Source organism: Periplaneta americana, chromosome 1 (assembly GCF_040183065.1).
Source record: "Periplaneta americana isolate PAMFEO1 chromosome 1, P.americana_PAMFEO1_priV1, whole genome shotgun sequence".
Taxonomy (NCBI): Eukaryota; Metazoa; Arthropoda; class Insecta; order Blattodea; family Blattidae; genus Periplaneta; species Periplaneta americana.
Window position 1 is genome coordinate 216,645,423 of NC_091117.1, and position 17,886 is coordinate 216,663,308.

Sequence of the window (17,886 nt, forward strand, 5' to 3'; positions counted from 1 at the left end):
CTCCGCAGTGCGTGTAGTCATAACAAGGCTGATGAGTGCGTTGAATACAGCTCGTCGAACTCTATCTCCAGTATAAAGGACAACTCTCTATCCCCGCGCGTTTAGACGGGAAAGGCCCGTAAATTTTCAAAAATGGTCATTTTGACCTTCCAAAACAGACTATTTTCTACACAAGGAGAACGAAGCGGCTCAGAGGCCCGCCCTTTTAACTGTAGCATCCCGGCATCTTCCTTAATTATCACCGCTAAAATCCAGCAAATCCATCGCACTTTTTTTTAGACTTAATTTTTTGATACCTAAAATATTTGAGTCTCTAATTCCGGAAATAATGGCCATACCGAGGAACGGCATGCGGCCCTCTATTCCCCCTTGACTTACTTCTTCCACGATAGCATCAAAATGGCAATCGCGAACACTTTCTGATTTTCGAGAAAAAAAGGGGAAGGGTTTAAACCACCCTTCCGCCGACATTCTTGCCGCAATAACTCCGCAGTACTAGTAGTCACAACAAAGCTAATGAGTGCGTTGAATACAGCTCGTCGAACTCTATCTTCAGTATAAAGGACAACTCTCTATCCCCGCGCGTTTAGACGGGAGAGGCCGGCAAAATTTCAAAAAATGGTCATTTTGACCTTCCAAAACAGACTTTTTTCTACACAAGGAGAACGAAGCGGCTCAGAGGCCCGACCTTTTAAATGTAGCATCCCGGCATCTTCCTTAATTATCACCGCTAAAATCCAGGAAATCCGTCGCACTTTTTTTTTGCCTTAATTTTTGGGTACCTAAAATATTTGAGTCTCTAATTCCGGAAATAATGGCCATACCGAGGAACGGCATGCGACCCTGTATTCCCTATTGATTTACTTCTTACACGATAGCATCAAAATGGCAATCGCGAACACTTTCTGATTTTCGAGAAAAAAAGGGGAAGTGTTTAAACCACCCTTCCGCCGACATTCTTGCCGCAATAACTCCGCAGTACGTGTAGTCACAACAAAGCTGATGAGTGCGTTGAATACAGCTCCTCGAACTCTATCTTCAGTATAAAGGACAACTCTCTATCCCCTCGCGTTTAGACGGGAAAGGCCGGCAAAATTTCAAAAAATGGTCATTTTGACCTTCCAAAACAGACTTTTTTCTACACAAGGAGAACGAAGCGGCTCAGAGGCCCGAATTTTTAACTGTGGCATCTCGGCATCTTCCTTAATAACCACCGTTAAAATCCATCAAATCCGTCGCACTTTCTTTTAGCCTTATTTTTTGGGTACCTAAAATATTTGAGTCTCTAATTCCGGAAATAATGGCCATACCGAAGAACGGCATGCGGGCCTGTATTCCCCCTTGCCTTACTTCTTACACGATAGCATCAAAATGGCAATCGCGAACACTTTCAGATTTTCGACATTCCGACATTCTTGCCGCAATAACTCCGCAGTACGTGTAGTCACAACAAAGCTGATGAGTGCGTTGAATACAGCTCGTCGAACTCTATCTTCAGAATAAAGGACAACTCTCTATCCCCGCGCGTTTAGACGGGAGTGGCCGGCAAAATTTCAAAAAATGGTCATTTTGACCTTCCAAAACAGACTTTTTTTCTACACAAGGAGAACGAAGCGGCTCAGAGGCCCGCCCTTTTAACTGTAGCTCCCTGGCATATTCCTTAATAATCACCGCTCAAATCCATCATTTCCGTCGCACTTTCTTTTAGCCTTAATTTTTGGGTACCTAAAATATTTGAGTCTCTAATTCCGGAAATAATGGCCATACCGAGGAACGGCATGCGGCCCTGTATTCCTCCTTGTCTTACTTCTTACACGATAGCATCAAAATGGCAATCGCGAACACTTTCTGATTTTCGAGAAAAAAAGGGGAAGGGTTTAAACCACCCTTCCGCCGACATTCTTGCCGCAATAACTCCGCAGTACTTGTAGTCACAACAAAGCTGATGAGTGCGTTGAATACAGCTCGTCGAACTCTATCTTCAGTATAAAGGACAACTCTCTATCCCCGCGCGTTTAGACGGGAGAGGCCGGCAAAATTTCAAAAAATGGTCATTTTGACCTTCCACAACAGACTTGTTTCTACACACGGAGAACGAAGCGGCTCAGAGGCCCGCCTTTTTAACTGTAGCATGCCGGCATCTTCCTTAATAATCACCGCTAAATTCCAGCAAATCCGTCGCACTTTCTTTTAGCCTTAATTTTTAGGTACCTAAAATATTTGAGTCTCTAATTCCGGAAATAATGGCCATACCGAGGAACGGCATGCGGCCCTATATTCCCCCTTGACTTACTTCTTACACGATAGCATCAAAATGGCAATCGCGAACACTTTCTGATTTTCGAGAAAAAAAGGGGAAGGGTTTAAACCACCCTTCCGCCGACATTCTTGCCGCAATAACTCCGCAGTACGTGTAGTCACAACAAAGCTGATGAGTGCGTTTAATACAGCTCGTCGAACTCTATCTTCAGTATAAAGGACAACTCTCTATCCCCGCGCGTTTAGACGGGAGAGGCCGGCAAAATTTCAAAAAATGGTCATTTTGACCTTCCAAAACAGACTTTTTTCTACACAAGGAGAACGAAGCGGCTCAGAGGTCCGCCCTTTTAACTGTAGCATCCCGGCATCTTCCTTAATAATCACCGTTAAAATCCAGCATATCCGTCGCACTTTTTTTTTAGCCTTAATTTTTCGGTACTTAAAATATTTGGGTCTCTACTTCCGGAAATAATGGCCATACCGAGGAACGGCATGCGGCCCTGTATTCCTCCTTGACTTACTTCTTACACGATAGCATCAAAATGGCAATCGCGAACACTTTCTGATTTTCGAGAAAAAATGGGGAAGGGTTTAAACCGCCCTTCCGTCGACATTCTTGCCGCGAAAACTCCGCAGTGCGTGTAGTCATAACAAGGCTGATGAGTGCGTTGAATACAGCTCGTCGAACTCTATCTCCAGTATAAAGGACAACTCTCTATCCCCGCGCGTTTAGACGGGAAAGGCCCGTAAATTTTCAAAAATGGTCATTTTGACCTTCCAAAACAGACTATTTTCTACACAAGGAGAACGAAGCGGCTCAGAGGCCCGCCCTTTTAACTGTAGCATCCCGGCATCTTCCTTAATTATCACCGCTAAAATCCAGCAAATCCATCGCACTTTTTTTTAGACTTAATTTTTTGATACCTAAAATATTTGAGTCTCTAATTCCGGAAATAATGGCCATACCGAGGAACGGCATGCGGCCCTCTATTCCCCCTTGACTTACTTCTTCCACGATAGCATCAAAATGGCAATCGCGAACACTTTCTGATTTTCGAGAAAAAAAGGGGAAGGGTTTAAACCACCCTTCCGCCGACATTCTTGCCGCAATAACTCCGCAGTACTAGTAGTCACAACAAAGCTAATGAGTGCGTTGAATACAGCTCGTCGAACTCTATCTTCAGTATAAAGGACAACTCTCTATCCCCGCGCGTTTAGACGGGAGAGGCCGGCAAAATTTCAAAAAATGGTCATTTTGACCTTCCAAAACAGACTTTTTTCTACACAAGGAGAACGAAGCGGCTCAGAGGCCCGACCTTTTAAATGTAGCATCCCGGCATCTTCCTTAATTATCACCGCTAAAATCCAGGAAATCCGTCGCACTTTTTTTTTGCCTTAATTTTTGGGTACCTAAAATATTTGAGTCTCTAATTCCGGAAATAATGGCCATACCGAGGAACGGCATGCGACCCTGTATTCCCTATTGATTTACTTCTTACACGATAGCATCAAAATGGCAATCGCGAACACTTTCTGATTTTCGAGAAAAAAAGGGGAAGTGTTTAAACCACCCTTCCGCCGACATTCTTGCCGCAATAACTCCGCAGTACGTGTAGTCACAACAAAGCTGATGAGTGCGTTGAATACAGCTCCTCGAACTCTATCTTCAGTATAAAGGACAACTCTCTATCCCCTCGCGTTTAGACGGGAAAGGCCGGCAAAATTTCAAAAAATGGTCATTTTGACCTTCCAAAACAGACTTTTTTCTACACAAGGAGAACGAAGCGGCTCAGAGGCCCGAATTTTTAACTGTGGCATCTCGGCATCTTCCTTAATAACCACCGTTAAAATCCATCAAATCCGTCGCACTTTCTTTTAGCCTTATTTTTTGGGTACCTAAAATATTTGAGTCTCTAATTCCGGAAATAATGGCCATACCGAAGAACGGCATGCGGGCCTGTATTCCCCCTTGCCTTACTTCTTACACGATAGCATCAAAATGGCAATCGCGAACACTTTCAGATTTTCGACATTCCGACATTCTTGCCGCAATAACTCCGCAGTACGTGTAGTCACAACAAAGCTGATGAGTGCGTTGAATACAGCTCGTCGAACTCTATCTTCAGAATAAAGGACAACTCTCTATCCCCGCGCGTTTAGACGGGAGTGGCCGGCAAAATTTCAAAAAATGGTCATTTTGACCTTCCAAAACAGACTTTTTTTCTACACAAGGAGAACGAAGCGGCTCAGAGGCCCGCCCTTTTAACTGTAGCTCCCTGGCATATTCCTTAATAATCACCGCTCAAATCCATCATTTCCGTCGCACTTTCTTTTAGCCTTAATTTTTGGGTACCTAAAATATTTGAGTCTCTAATTCCGGAAATAATGGCCATACCGAGGAACGGCATGCGGCCCTGTATTCCTCCTTGTCTTACTTCTTACACGATAGCATCAAAATGGCAATCGCGAACACTTTCTGATTTTCGAGAAAAAAAGGGGAAGGGTTTAAACCACCCTTCCGCCGACATTCTTGCCGCAATAACTCCGCAGTACTTGTAGTCACAACAAAGCTGATGAGTGCGTTGAATACAGCTCGTCGAACTCTATCTTCAGTATAAAGGACAACTCTCTATCCCCGCGCGTTTAGACGGGAGAGGCCGGCAAAATTTCAAAAAATGGTCATTTTGACCTTCCACAACAGACTTGTTTCTACACACGGAGAACGAAGCGGCTCAGAGGCCCGCCTTTTTAACTGTAGCATGCCGGCATCTTCCTTAATAATCACCGCTAAATTCCAGCAAATCCGTCGCACTTTCTTTTAGCCTTAATTTTTGGGTACCTAATATATTTGAGTCTCTAATTCCGGAAATAATGGCCATACCGAGGAACGGCATGCGACCCTCTATTCCCCCTTGACTTACTTCTTACACGATAGCATCAAAATGGCAATCGCGAGCACTTTCTGATTTTCCTCCGACATTCTTGCCGCAATAACTCCGCAGTGCGTGTAGTCACAACAAAGCTGATGAGTGCGTTGAATACAGCTGCTCGAACTCTATCTTCAGTATAAAGAACAACTATCTATCCCCGCGCGTTTAGACGGGAGAGGCCGGCAAAATTTCAAAAAATGGTCATTTTGACCTTCCAAAACAGACTTTTTTCTACACAAGGAGAACGAAGCGGCTCAGAGGCCCGCCTTTTTAACTGTAGCATCTCGGCATCTTCATTAATAATCACCGTTAAAACCCAGCAAATCCGTCGCACTTTCTTTTAGCCTTATTTTTTGGGTACCTAAAATATTTGAGTCTCTAATTCCGGAAATAATGGCCATACAGAGGAACGGCATGCGGGCCTGTATTCCCCCTTGACTTACTTCTTACACGATAGCATCAAAATGGCAATCGCGAACACTTTCTGATTTTCGACATTCCGACATTCTTGCCGCAATAACTCCGCAGTACGTGTAGTCACAACAAAGCTAATGAGTGCGTTGAATACAGCTGCTCGAACTCTATCTTCAGTATAAAGAACAACTATCTATCCCCGCGCGTTTAGACGGGAGAGGCCGGCAAAATTAAAAAAATTGGTCAATTTGAAATTCCAAAACAGACTTTTTTTTTTTTTTTTTTCACACAAGGAGAACGAAGCGGCTCAGAGGCCAGCCCTTTTAACTGTAGCATGCCGGCATCTTCCTTAATAATCACCGCTAAAATCCAGCAAATCCGTCGCACTTTCTTTTAGCCTTAATTTTTGGGAACCTAAAATATTTGAGTCTCTAATTCCGGAAATAATGGCCATACCGAGGAACGGCTTGCGGCCCTGTATTCCCCCTTGACTTACTTCTTACACTATAGCATCAAAATGGCAATCGTGAACACTTTCTGATTTTCGAGAAAAAAAGGGGAAGGGTTTAAACCACCCTTCCGCCGACATTCTTGCCTCAATAACTCCGCAGTACGTGTAGTCACAACAAAGCTGAAGAGTGCGTTGAATACAGCTCGTCGAACTCTATCTTCAGTATAAAGGACAAATCTCTATCCCCGAGCGTTTAGACGGGAGAGGCCGGCAAAATTTCAAAAAATGGTCATTTTGACCTTCCAAAACAGACTTTTTTCTACACAAGGAGAACGAAGCGGCTCAGAGGCCCGCCTTTTTAACTCTAGCATGCCGGCATCTACCTTAATAATCACCGATAAATTCCAGCAAATCCGTCGCACTTTCTTTTAGCCTTAATTTTTAGGTACCTAAAATATTTGAGTCTCTAATTCCGGAAATAATGGCCATACCGAGGAACGGCATGCGGCCCTGTATTCCTCCTTGCCTTACTTCTTACACGATAGCATCAAAATGGCAATCGCGAACACTTTCTGATTTTCGAGAAAAAAAGGGGAAGGGTTTAAACCACCCTTCCGCCGACATTCTTGCCACAATAACTCCGCAGTACGTGTAGTCATAACAAAGCTGATGAGTGCGTTGAATACAGCTCGTCGAACTCTATCTTCAGTATAAAGGACAACTCTCTATCCCCGCTCGTTTAGACGGGAGAGGCCGGCAAAATTTCAAAAATTGGTCATTTTGAAATTCCAAAACAGACTTTTTTTTTTTCACACAAGGAGAACGAAGCGGCTCAGAGGCCAGCCCTTTTAACTGTAGCATGCCGGCATCTTCCTTAATAATCACCGCTAAATTCCAGCAAATCCGTCGCACTTTCTTTTAGCCTTAATTTTTGGGTACCCAAAATATTTGAGTCTCTAATTCCGGAAATAATGACCATACCGAGGAACGGCATGCGACCCTTGTATTCCCCCTTGACTTACTTCTTACACGATAGCATCAAAAAGGCAATCGCGAACACTTTCTGATTTTCGAGAAAAAAAGGGGAAGGGTTTAAACCACCCTTCCGCCGACATTCTTGCCGCAATAACTCCGCAGTACGTGTAGTCACAACAAAGATGATGAGTGCGTTGTATACAGCTCGTCGAACTCTATCCGCAGTATAAAGGACAACTCTCTATCCCTGCACGTTTAGACGGGAGAGGCCGCCAAATTTCAAAAAATGGTCATTTTGACCTTCCAAAACATACTTTTTTTCTACACAAGGAGAACGAAGCGGCTCAGTGACCCGCCCTTTTAACTGTAGCATGCCGGCATCTTCCTTAATAATCACCGCTAAATTCCAGCAAATCCGTCGCACTTTCTTTTAGCCTTAATTTTTGGGTACCTAAAATATTTGAGTCTCTAATTCCGGAAATAATGGCCATACCGAGTAACGGCATGCGACCCTGTATTCCCCCTTGACTTACTTCTTACACGATAGCATCAAAATGGCAATCGCGAACATTTTCTGATTTTCGAGAAAAAAAGGGGAAGGGTTTAAACCACCCTTCCGCCGACATTCTTGCCGCAATAACTCCGCAGTACGTATAGTCACAACAAAGCTGATGAGTGCGTTGAATACAGCTCGTCGAACTCTATCTTCAGTATAAAGGACAACTCTCTATCCCCGCGCGTTTAGACGGGAGAGGCCGGCAAAATTTCAAAAAATGGTCATTTTGACCTTCCAAAACAGACTTTTTTCTACACAAGGAGAACGAAGCGGCTCAGAGGCCCGAATTTTTAACTGTAGCATCTCGGCATCTTCCTTAATAATCACCGTTAAAATCCATCAAATCCGTCGCACTTTCTTTTAGCCTTATTTTTTGGGTACCTAAAATAATTGAGTCTCTAATTCCGGAAATAATGGCCATACCGAAGAACGGCATGCGGGCCTGTATTCCCCCTTGCCTTACTTCTTACACGATAGCATCAAAATGGCAATCGCGAACACTTTCTGATTTTCGACATTCCGACATTCTTGCCGCAATAACTCCGCAGTATGTGTAGTCACAACAAGGCTGATGAGTGCGTTGAATACAGCTCGTCGAACTCTATCTTCAGTATAAAGGACAACTCTCTATCCCCGCGCGTTTAGACGGGAGTGGCCGGCAAAATTTCAAAAAATGGTCATTTTGACCTTCCAAAACAGACTCTTTCCTACACAAGGAGAACGAAGCGGCTCAGAGGCCCGCCCTTTTAACTGTAGCACCCTGGCATATTCCTTAATAATCACCGCTCAAATCCATCATATCCGTCGCACTTTCTTTTAGCCTTAATTTTTGGGTACCTAAAATATTTGAGTCTCTAATTCCGGAAATAATGGCCATACCGAGGAACGGCATGCGGCCCTGTATTCCTCCTTGTCTTACTTCTTACACGATAGCATCAAAATGGCAATCGCGAACACTTTCTGATTTTCGAGAAAAAAAGGGGAAGGGTTTAAACCACCCTTCCGCCGACATTCTTGCCGCAATAACTCCGCAGTACGTGTAGTCACAACAAAGCTGATGAGTGCGTTGAATACAGCTCGTCGAACTCTATCTTCAGTATAAAGGACAACTCTCTATCCCCGCGCGTTTAGACGGGAGAGGCCGGCAAAATTTCAAAAAATGGTCATTTTGACCATCCACAACAGACTTGTTTCTACACACGGAGAACGAAGCGGCTCAGAGGCCCGCCTTTTTAACTGTAGCATGCAGGCATCTTCCTTAATAATCACCGCTAAATTCCAGCAAATCCGTCGCACTTTCTTTTAGCCTTAATTTTTGGGTACCTAATATATTTGAGTCTCTAATTCCGGAAATAATGGCCATACCGAGGAACGGCATGCGACCCTCTATTCCCCCTTGACTTACTTCTTACACGATAGCATCAAAATGGCAATCGCGAGCACTTTCTGATTTTCCTCCGACATTCTTGCCGCAATAACTCCGCAGTGCGTGTAGTCACAACAAAGCTGATGAGTGCGTTGAATACAGCTGCTCGAACTCTATCTTCAGTATAAAGAACAACTATCTATCCCCGCGCGTTTAGACGGGAGAGGCCGGCAAAATTTAAAAAAATGGTCATTTTGACCTTCCAAAACAGACTTTTTTCTACACAAGGAGAACGAAGCGGCTCAGAGGCCCGCCTTTTTAACTGTAGCATCTCGGCATCTTCATTAATAATCACCGTTAAAACCCAGCAAATCCGTCGCACTTTCTTTTAGCCTTATTTTTTGGGTACCCAAAATATTTGAGTCTCTAATTCCGGAAATAATGGCCATACCGAGGAACGGCATGCGGGCCTGTATTCCCCCTTGACTTACTTCTTACACGATAGCATCAAAATGGCAATCGCGAACACTTTCTGATTTTCGACATTCCGACATTCTTGCCGCAATAACTCCGCAGTACGTGTAGTCACAACAAAGCTGATGAGTGCGTTGAATACAGCTGCTCGAACTCTATCTTCAGTATAAAGAACAACTATCTATCCCCGCGCGTTTAGACGGGAGAGGCCGGCAAAATTTAAAAAATTGGTCAATTTGAAATTCCAAAACAGACTTTTTTTTTTTTTTCACACAAGGAGAACGAAGCGGCTCAGAGGCCAGCCCTTTTAACTGTAGCATGCCGGCATCTTCCTTAATAATCACCGCTAAAATCCAGCAAATCCGTCGCACTTTCTTTTAGCCTTAATTTTTGGGTACCTAAAATATTTGAGTCTCTAATTCCGGAAATAATGGCCATACCGAGGAACGGCTTGCGGCCATGTATTCCCCCTTGACTTACTTCTTACACGATAGCATCAAAATGGCAATCGCGAACACTTTCTGATTTTCGAGAAAAAAAGGGTAAGGGTTTAAACCACCCTTCCGCCGACATTCTTGCCGCAATAACTCCGCAGTACGTGTAGTCACAACAAAGCTGATGACTGCGTTGAATACAGCTCGTCGAACTCTATCTTCAGTATAAAGGACAACTCTCTATCCCCGCGCGTTTAGACGGGAGTGGCCGGCAAAATTTCAAAAAATGGTCATTTTGACCTTCCAAAACAGACTTTTTTTCTACACAAGGAGAACGAAGCGGCTCAGAGGCCCGCCCTTTTAACTGTAGCACCCTGGCATAATCCTTAATAATCACCGCTCAAATCCATCAAATCCGTCGCACTTTCTTTTAGCCTTAATTTTTGGGTACCTAAAATATTTGAGTCTCTAATTCCGTAAATAATGGCCATACCGAGGAACGGCATGCGGCCCTGTATTCCTCCTTGACTTACTTCTTACACGATAGCATCAAAATGGCAATCGCGAACACTTTCTGATTTTCGAGAAAAAAAGGGGAAGGGTTTAAACCACCCTTCCGCCGACATTCTTGCCGCAAGAACTCCGCAGTACGTGTAGTCACAACAAAGCTGATGAGTGCGTTGAATGCAGCTCGTCGAACTCTATCTTCAGTATAAAGGACAACTCTCTATGCCCGCGCGTTTAGACGGGAGAGGCCGGCAAAATTTCAAAAAATGGTCAATTTGAAATTCCAAAACAGACTTTTTTTTTTTTCACACAAGGAGAACGAAGCGGCTCAGAGGCCAGCCCTTTTAAATGTAGCATGCCGGCATCTTCCTTAATAATCACCGCTAAAATCCAGCAAATCCGTCGCACTTTCTTTTAGCCTTAATTTTTGGGTACCTAAAATATTTGAGTCTCTAATTCCGGAAATAATGGCCATACCGAGGAACGGCATGCGAACCTGTATTCCCCCTTCACTTACTTCTTACACGATAGCATCAAAATGGCAATCGCGAACACTTTCTGATTTTCGAGAAATAAAGGGGAAGTGTTTAAACCACCATTCCGCCGACATTTTTGCCGCAATAACTCCGCAGTACGTGTAGTCACAACAAAGCTGATGAGTGCGTTGAATACAGCTCGTCGAACTCTATCTTCAATATAAAGGACAACTCTCTATCCCCGCGCGTTTAGACGGGAGAGGCCAGCAAAATTTCAAAAAATGGTCATTTTGACCTGCCACAACAGACTTTTTTCTACACAAGGAGAACTAAGCGGCTCAGAGGCCCGCCCTTTTAACTGTAGCATGCCGGCATCTTCCTCAATAATCACCGCTAAATTCCAGCAAATCCGTCGCACTTTCTTTTAGCCTTAATTTTTGGGTACCTAAAATATTTGAGTCTCTAATTCCGGAAATAATGGCCATACCGAGAAACGGCATGCGGCCCTGTATTCCCCCTTGACTTACTTCTTACACGATAGCATCAAAATGGCAATCACGAACACTTTCTGATTTTCGAGAAAAAAAGGGGAAGGGTTTAAACCACCCTTCCGCCGACATTCTTGCCGCAATAACTCCGCAGTGCGTGTAGTCACAACAAAGCTGATGAGTGCGTTGAATACAGCTCGTCGAACTCTATCTTCAGTATAAAGGACAACTCTCTATCCCCGCGCGTTTAGACGGGAGAGGCCGGCAAAATTTCAAAAATTGGTCAATTTGAAATTCCAAAACAGACTTTTTTTTTTTCACACAAGGAGAACGAAGCGGCTCAGAGGCCAGCCCTTTTAAATGTAGCATGCCGGCATCTTCCTTAATAATCACCGCTAAATTCCAGCAAATCCGTCGCACTTTCTTTTAGCCTTAATTTTTGGGTACCTAAAATATTTGAGTCTCTAATTCCGGAAATAATGGCCATACCGAGGAACGGCATGCGACCCTGTATTCCCCCTTGACTTACTTCTTACACGATAGCATCAAAATGGCAATCGCGAACTCTTTCTGATTTTCGAGAAAAAAAGGGGAAGGGTTTAAACCACCATTCCGCCGACATTCTTGCCGCAATAACTCCGCAGTACATGTAGTCACAACAAAGCTGATGAGTGCGTTGAATACAGCTCGTCGAACTCTATCTTCAGTATAAAGGACAACTCTCTATCCCCGCGCGTTTAGACGGGAGAGGCCGGCAAAATTTCAAAAATGGTCATTTTGACCTTCCACAACAGACTTTTTTCTACACAAGGAGAACGAAGCGGCTCAGAGGCCCGCCCTTTTAACTGTAGCATCCCGGCATCTTCCTTAATAATCACCGCTAAATTCCAGCAAATCCGTCGCACTTTCTTTTAGCCTTAATTTTTGGGTACCTAAAATATTTTAGTCTCTAATTCCGGAAATAATGGCCATACCGAGGAACGGCATGCGACCCTTGTATTCCCCCTTGACTTACTTCTTACACGATAGCATCAAAAAGGCAATCGCGAACACTTTCTGATTTTCGAGAAAAAAAGGGGAAGGGTTTAAACCACCCTTCCGCCGACATTCTTGCCGCAATAACTCCGCAGTACGTGTAGTCACAACAAAGCTGATGACTGCGTTGAATACAGCTCGTCGAACTCTATCTTCAGTATAAAGGACAACTCTCTATCCCCGCGCGTTTAGACGGGAGTGGCCGGCAAAATTTCAAAAAATGGTCATTTTGACCTTCCAAAACAGACTTTTTTTCTACACAAGGAGAACGAAGCGGCTCAGAGGCCCGCCCTTTTAACTGTAGCACCCTGGCATAATCCTTAATAATCACCGCTCAAATCCATCAAATCCGTCGCACTTTCTTTTAGCCTTAATTTTTGGGTACCTAAAATATTTGAGTCTCTAATTCCGTAAATAATGGCCATACCGAGGAACGGCATGCGGCCCTGTATTCCTCCTTGACTTACTTCTTACACGATAGCATCAAAATGGCAATCGCGAACACTTTCTGATTTTCGAGAAAAAAAGGGGAAGGGTTTAAACCACCCTTCCGCCGACATTCTTGCCGCAAGAACTCCGCAGTACGTGTAGTCACAACAAAGCTGATGAGTGCGTTGAATGCAGCTCGTCGAACTCTATCTTCAGTATAAAGGACAACTCTCTATGCCCGCGCGTTTAGACGGGAGAGGCCGGCAAAATTTCAAAAAATGGTCAATTTGAAATTCCAAAACAGACTTTTTTTTTTTTTCACACAAGGAGAACGAAGCGGCTCAGAGGCCAGCCCTTTTAAATGTAGCATGCCGGCATCTTCCTTAATAATCACCGCTAAAATCCAGCAAATCCGTCGCACTTTCTTTTAGCCTTAATTTTTGGGTACCTAAAATATTTGAGTCTCTAATTCCGGAAATAATGGCCATACCGAGGAACGGCATGCGAACCTGTATTCCCCCTTCACTTACTTCTTACACGATAGCATCAAAATGGCAATCGCGAACACTTTCTGATTTTCGAGAAATAAAGGGGAAGTGTTTAAACCACCATTCCGCCGACATTTTTGCCGCAATAACTCCGCAGTACGTGTAGTCACAACAAAGCTGATGAGTGCGTTGAATACAGCTCGTCGAACTCTATCTTCAATATAAAGGACAACTCTCTATCCCCGCGCGTTTAGACGGGAGAGGCCAGCAAAATTTCAAAAAATGGTCATTTTGACCTGCCACAACAGACTTTTTTCTACACAAGGAGAACTAAGCGGCTCAGAGGCCCGCCCTTTTAACTGTAGCATGCCGGCATCTTCCTCAATAATCACCGCTAAATTCCAGCAAATCCGTCGCACTTTCTTTTAGCCTTAATTTTTGGGTACCTAAAATATTTGAGTCTCTAATTCCGGAAATAATGGCCATACCGAGAAACGGCATGCGGCCCTGTATTCCCCCTTGACTTACTTCTTACACGATAGCATCAAAATGGCAATCACGAACACTTTCTGATTTTCGAGAAAAAAAGGGGAAGGGTTTAAACCACCCTTCCGCCGACATTCTTGCCGCAATAACTCCGCAGTGCGTGTAGTCACAACAAAGCTGATGAGTGCGTTGAATACAGCTCGTCGAACTCTATCTTCAGTATAAAGGACAACTCTCTATCCCCGCGCGTTTAGACGGGAGAGGCCGGCAAAATTTCAAAAATTGGTCAATTTGAAATTCCAAAACAGACTTTTTTTTTTTCACACAAGGAGAACGAAGCGGCTCAGAGGCCAGCCCTTTTAAATGTAGCATGCCGGCATCTTCCTTAATAATCACCGCTAAATTCCAGCAAATCCGTCGCACTTTCTTTTAGCCTTAATTTTTGGGTACCTAAAATATTTGAGTCTCTAATTCCGGAAATAATGGCCATACCGAGGAACGGCATGCGACCCTGTATTCCCCCTTGACTTACTTCTTACACGATAGCATCAAAATGGCAATCGCGAACTCTTTCTGATTTTCGAGAAAAAAAGGGGAAGGGTTTAAACCACCATTCCGCCGACATTCTTGCCGCAATAACTCCGCAGTACATGTAGTCACAACAAAGCTGATGAGTGCGTTGAATACAGCTCGTCGAACTCTATCTTCAGTATAAAGGACAACTCTCTATCCCCGCGCGTTTAGACGGGAGAGGCCGGCAAAATTTCAAAAATGGTCATTTTGACCTTCCACAACAGACTTTTTTCTACACAAGGAGAACGAAGCGGCTCAGAGGCCCGCCCTTTTAACTGTAGCATCCCGGCATCTTCCTTAATAATCACCGCTAAATTCCAGCAAATCCGTCGCACTTTCTTTTAGCCTTAATTTTTGGGTACCTAAAATATTTTAGTCTCTAATTCCGGAAATAATGGCCATACCGAGGAACGGCATGCGACCCTTGTATTCCCCCTTGACTTACTTCTTACACGATAGCATCAAAAAGGCAATCGCGAACACTTTCTGATTTTCGAGAAAAAAAGGGGAAGGGTTTAAACCACCCTTCCGCCGACATTCTTGCCGCAATAACTCCGCAGTACGTGTAGTCACAACAAAGCTGATGAGTGCGTTGAATACAGCTCGTCGAACTCTATCTTCAGTATAAAGGACAACTCTCTATCCCCGCGCGTTTAGACGGGAGTGGCCGGCAAAATTTCAAAAAATGGTCATTTTGACCTTCCAAAACAGACTTTTTTTCTACACAAGGAGAACGAAGCGGCTCAGAGGCCCGCCCTTTTAACTGTAGCACCCTGGCATATTCCTTAATAATCACCGCTCAAATCCATCAAATCCGTCGCACTTTCTTTTAGCCTTAATTTTTGGGTACCTAAAATATTTGAGTCTCTAATTCCGGAAATAATGGCCATACCGAGGAACGGCATGCGGCCCTGTATTCCTCCTTGTCTTACTTCTTCCAAGATAGCATCAAAATGGCAATCGCGAACACTTTCTGATTTTCGAGAAAAAAAGGGGAAGGGTTTAAACCACCCTTCCGCCGACATTCTTGCCGCAATAACTCCGCAGTACGTGTAGTCACAACAAAGCTGATGACTGCGTTGAATACAGCTCGTCGAACTCTATCTTCAGTATAAAGGACAACTCTCTATCCCCTCGCGTTTAGACGGCAGAGGCCGGCAAAATTTCAAAAAATGGTCATTTTGACCTTCCACAACAGACTTTTTTCTACACAAGGAGAACGAAGCGGCTCAGAGGCCCGCCCTTTTAACTGTAGCATGCCGGCATCATCCTTAATAATCACCGCTAAATTCCAGCAAATCCGTCGCACTTTCTTTTAGCCTTAATTTTTGGGTACCTAAAATATTTGAGTCTCTAATTCCGGGAATAATGGCCATACCGAGGAACGGCATGCGACCCTCTATTCCCCCTTGACTTACTTCTTACACGATAGCATCAAAATGGCAATCGCGAGCATTTTCTGATTTTCCTCCGACATTCTTGCCGCAATAACTCCGCAGTACGTGTAGGCACAACAAAGATGATGAGTGCGTTGAATACAGCTCGTCGAACTCTATCCGCAGTATAAAGGACAACTCTCTATCCCTGCACGTTTAGACGGGAGAGGCCGGCAAAATTTCAAAAAATGGTCATTTTGACCTTCCAAAACATACTTTTTTTCTACACAAGGAGAACGAAGCGGCTCAGTGACCCGCCCTTTTAACTGTAGCATCCCGGCATCTTCCTTAATAATCACCGCAAAAATCCATCAAATCCGTCGCACATTCTTTTAGCCTTAATTTTTGGTACCTAAAATATTTGAGTCTCTAATTCCGGAAATAATGGCCATACCGAGGAACGGCATGCGACCCTGTATTCCCCCTTGAATTACTTCTTACACGATAGCATCAAAATGGCAATCGCGAAGACTTTCTGATTTTGGAGAAAAAAAGGGGAAGGTTTTAAACCACCATTCCGCCGACATTCTTGCCACAATAACTCCGCAGTACGTGTAGTCACAACACAGCAGATGAGTGCGTTGAATACAGCTCGTCGAACTCTATCTCCAGTATAAAGGACAACTCTCTATCCCCGCGCGTTTAGATGGGAGAGGCCGGCAAATTTTCAAAAAATGGTCAATTTGAATCTCCAAAACAGACTTTTTTTTTTTCACACAAGGAGAACGAAGCGGCTCAGAGGCCAGCCCTTTTAACTGTAGAATGCCGGCATCTTCCTTAATAATCACCGCTAAAATCCAGCAAATCCGTCGCACTTTCTTTTAGCCTTAATTTTTGGGTACCTAAAATATTTGAGTCTCTAATTCCGGAAATAATGGCCATACCGAGTAACGGCATGCGAACCTGTATTCCCCCTTGACTTACTTCTTACACGATAGCATCAAAATGGCAATCGCGAACACTTTCTGATTTTCGAGAAAAAAAGGGGAAGGGTTTAAACCACCATTCCGCCGACATTCTTGCCGCAATAACTCCGCAGTACGTGTAGTCACAACAAAGCTGATGAGTGCGTTGAATACAGCTCGTCGAACTCTATCTTCAGTATAAAGGACAACTCTCTATCCCCGCGCGTTTAGACGGGAGAGGCCGGCAAAATTTCAAAAATGGTCATTTTGACCTTCCACAACAGACTTTTTTCTACACAAGGAGAACGAAGCGGCTCAGAGGCCCGCCCTTTTAACTCTAGCATCCCGGCATCTTCCTTAATAATCACCGCTAAATTCCAGCAAATCCGTCGCACTTTCTTTTAGCCTTAATTTTTGGGTACCTAAAATATTTTAGTCTCTAATTCCGGAAATAATGGCCATACCGAGGAACGGCATGCGACCCTTGTATTCCCCCTTGACTTACTTCTTACACGATAGCATCAAAAAGGCAATCGCGAACACTTTCTGATTTTCGAGAAAAAAAGGGGAAGGGTTTAAACTACCCTTCCGCCGACATTCTTGCCGCAATAACTCCTCAGTACGTGTAGTCACAACAAAGATGATGAGTGCGTTGTATACAGCTCGTCGAACTCTATCCGCAGTATAAAGGACAACTCTCTATCCCTGCACGTTTAGACGGGAGAGGCCGGCAAAATTTCAAAAAATGGTCATTTTGACCTTCCACAACAGACATGTTTCTACACACGGAGAACAAAGCGGCTCAGAGGCCCGCCTTTTTAACTGTAGCATGCCGGCATCTTCCTTAATAATCACCGCTAAATTCCAGCAAATCCATCGCACTTTCTTTTAGCCTTAATTTTTGGGTACCTAAAATATTTGAGTCTCTAATTCCGGAAATAATGGCCATAACGAGGAACGGCATGCGACCCTGTATTCCCCCTTGACTTACTTCTTACACGATAGCATCAAAAAGGCAATCGCGAACACTTTCTGATTTTCGAGAAAAAAAGGGGAAGGGTTTAAAACACCCTTCCGCCGACATTCTTGCCGCAATAACTCCGCAGTACGTGTAGTCACAACGAAGCTGATGAGTGCGTTGAATACAGCTCGTCGAACTCTATCTTCAGTATAAAGGACAACTCTCTATCCCCGCGCGCTTAGA